The sequence below is a fragment of the Tachyglossus aculeatus genome, chromosome 10, assembly GCF_015852505.1.
Source record: "Tachyglossus aculeatus isolate mTacAcu1 chromosome 10, mTacAcu1.pri, whole genome shotgun sequence".
NCBI classification, from domain to species: Eukaryota; Metazoa; Chordata; class Mammalia; order Monotremata; family Tachyglossidae; genus Tachyglossus; species Tachyglossus aculeatus.
Genome location: NC_052075.1, coordinates 41,497,713 through 41,501,605, shown reverse-complemented (window position 1 = coordinate 41,501,605; position 3,893 = coordinate 41,497,713).

The following is a 3,893-nucleotide window of genomic DNA, read 5'->3' as shown; positions in this document are numbered from 1 at the left end:
GCACTGTACTAGAATTTGGGTGAATACAATATAACAGAGTAGAAAGACATTGTACCTGCCCAAAGTGGGGAAGCAGCGTGGCTCAGTGGAAAAAGCACGGCCTTGGGAGTCAGAGGTCATCGGTTCTAATTCCTACTCCACCGCTTGTCGGTTGTGTGACTTTGGCAAATCACTTAACTTCTCTGGGCCTCAGTTACCTCATCAATAAAATGAGGATTAAGATTGTGAGCCTCACGCGGGACAATCTGATCACCTTGTATCCCCCCAGCACTTAGAACTGTGCTTTGAACATAGTAAGCGCTTAATAAATGCCATTAGAAAAAATGAGTTCATCTTGAGGGAAAGACAGACTTAAGGGAGCAAATCAGGGCAACTCAGAAGGGAGAGAACAAAAAGGAAATAAGTGCTTAGTCAGGGAAGGCCTCTTAGAGGAGATGTGCTTTTAATAAGGTTTTGAAGGTGGGGAGAGTGATCTTCTGTCAGATATGAAGATGGAGGGCATTCCAAGCCAGAAGCAGGATATGGGAGAGAGGTCAGTGGAGAGATAGACGAGATCGAGGTACAGTGAGTAATCTGGCATTAAGGGAGTGAAGTGTGCAGATTGGATTACAGTACAAAAGCAGTGAGGTAAGGCCTCCACCTTGAGAATAGAACCATTCACCTCTCACCATGAAAACAAGAGGCACTTCGCAGACAAGGGACTCCCTGTCTCTTAAGATTTCAGGGAACCAGTGCCTGAGCCTTCTGGTTTCTGAAGTCTTGCTCTGGAAACTCTGGGCTGCCTAATTACACTCCAAGGGACACAAGAATACAAGCATAGAAAAGGTAAACACAAGTGGATCCTTTAAAGCGGTGCCTACACTAACAATGCAATAACTAAGTGGTGCAAGGGGCGTCATAATTAAGCTTTTCAGGCCCATGTGAGGACCCACACAGCGTGTCTTCAAATATGCTCCTTTGGGGTTGCTGCTGATTGTCACTGAACTAATTGAAATTCCACTGCATTGCTGCCTTGCTGTGAGGCAGCAGTGGCGCCTGCCATCATGTATTTCTATTAGTCTCTCAGATACTGTATAGGTCACTCTAAATGTGACTGAAACGAGTTACTCTAAGACACATTCCAATAATACCTGAAGGGTTCAGTGTACTGAAGTCAAGTAAGATATCAATCTCTTTTTCATCAGGTATGGCCTGTTTCGCAAAGTCCAAAGCCATTGTGACTCAGACGTTTGACTGTCGCCGAGTTGCCATTTTCCTAGGAGAAGATAGTTTATCTTTTATACCCAAAGACACTAGCTGCCAGTGATAATGTTTTATTTAAAACAGACTGATTTGTTATAAATATCACCCTTCACAGAACACTGAAGAAAACCCATCATGGAAAATAAAGCCCAAACTTGATACAGATGGTGAAAAATGAGTCAACAAAATGATAAGTATTTTTCCTTACCTTTACATTGATTTGATTTTTTTTTCAAATGTCCTCATTCCAGAGTTTGCACACCAAAGCAGATAAACATTTTATCCACTTCATACTTTATGGTGAATTGATTCCTGTGTTCCAAATCAGCCCATCTAAAAGCAATAGACATGAGTGTTTGCTGTGGTTTTAGTGTAACAATGGTAATTACTAAGTTATTTTCAGGACAGTTTAATCATTAGGCATTTCTATGGTTACTGAGTCTCCAGTGTGGAAGAGCACTGGGAGTATCATCCTAGGGCTGCATTCTAATTTGAAATATCATTTTTTTGTTTGCCTTGCGAATAAGTGAGGCTGGATTGTTCTCATGGCCAAGCAGTTTAAGAGAAAGGAGAAAAAACAACCAAATACTATTAATCTGGAAATGATACTGAGGAAGGATAGGGTCAATTTATCCCTAAAGAATATGGAGAGCCTCCATTCTTCCTGTGAGATGGTATGAATGTAGAAGGAGACTAATGCACTATTGAAAGGTTTGTAATTGTGTACAACCCATAGGACTCTCATTGATCAAAACACTGTAGACTGTAAACTACCAACTCCATTATATTGTACTTACCAAGTGCTTACTACAATATTCTGCACAAAGTAAGGAGTCAGTGAATGCCACAGTTTGATTGATTGATTGAGGAATGAATCCACAGGAGATGGATGAGAAGCAGCATAGCCTAGTGGATAGAGCATGGGCCTGGGAGTCAGAAGGTCATGGGTTCTAATTCCAGCTCTGATACATGTCTGCTGTGTGACTTGGGCAAGTCACTTTACTTCTCTCTGCCTCAGTTACTGCATCTGTAAAATGGGGATTGAGACTGTGAGACCAACATGGGACAGGGACTGTGTCCAACCTGATTTGCTTCTATCCACCCCAGTGCTTAGCACTGTGCTTGGCACATAGTAAGCACTTAACAAATACCACAATTATTATTATTCTGGATCAGGAAGATGAAGAAGGGCTGATAGACTGAAAGTGAATTAGTACCGCAAGAGAAGTCAATGTGGTTGAAGGGATCTAGAATTTTAGCCCCTGGAATCCTGCTGACCAGCACAAAATTCTTTTCCCAGTGGTTGATACAAAAAATGGCAACAAGATCCTGGTGAAGATGCTAAATGAGAAAATAAAAAACAGTGTTAAAGACAGGTGGCAAACACGGCAAGTTAAACAGTGAGTGAAAGTATCCATAAATAAACTGAAAGACAACCACTTATGAGCAAACACCTGCCTCTCCTTCTGGCATATTAACCCTGGATTTCCCTAGAATTCTGTAAAGAGAGGTTTTTGAAAGACGGTGTTAGGGGCTGGAGGGCCCAAGCTATAAAGGGATCATTATAAAGGTTTCCCAATTGTGTAAGAACACAAGATTAAGTTGCCCCCTCACATCTCCCCTCCCCTTCCTCACATAAGTCTGGGTGCAATGCAGGGCAGCCAAAACATTCCCTCTCTGCCCTGGAGGAAGCTTCCTGGGGCCAGATTTAGCTTTAATTGAAGAAGCCCATTCTAGGGAGTCCGAAAACCTAGAGTCTAGTTCCAGCTCTGCCACTTGTCTGCTGTGTGACCTTGGTCAAGTCACTTAACTTCTTTGTGCCTCATTTTCAAGTAAAATGAGGATTAAATGTCTGTCCTCCCTCCTGTTTAGACTGTGACCCCATGTGGGACAGGAACTTTATCCAACCTGATTAACTTGTATGTGCACCAATGCTTAGTACAATGCGTGGCATATGTCAAGCTCTTAACAAACATCATGAAGATGATTATGATGTTATTATAACCAAAGTAGAGGGGAGAGAGAGAGAGAGAGAGAGAGAGAGAGAGAGAGAGAGAGAGAGAGAGAGAGAGAGAGAGCAAAGAGGGAGGAAACTGTATTGGCAGGTAATAATAATAATAATAATGATAATGGTATTTGTTAAGTGCTTACTATGTGCCTGGCACTGGTGCTAGAATTGAGCAAATCAGGTAGAATGCAATCCCTGTCCCAAATGGGGTTCACAGTCTTAATCTCTATTTTACAGATGAGGTAACTGAGGCCTAGAGAAGTTAAATGACTTGCCCAAGGTCACACAGCAGACAGGTGGTGGAGCTGGGATTAGAACCCCGGCCCTTCTGACTCCCAGGCCCATGCCCCTATCCACTAGGAAACACTGCTTTTCATGGGGGCTTTGGCCTGTAGCCAATGAGAGAGCAGACAAGAAGTCAGGAGTGGCAAGATATGGAGTGCCAGCCCCTCACCCCAATAGCATCCCACAGGGCACCTCCAATCTTTGAAAGTTCATGCCCAAGGAGACTCACAGAGTGAGAAACCTGAGCCCTGGGAGTAACCTGATAGTATGGGAATTTGTCTGCTCTAAAGTGCTGTGGTAGATCATTAATTTGTTCTCTCTCTCTCTCTCTCTCTCTCTCTCTCTGGAGCCATTTATC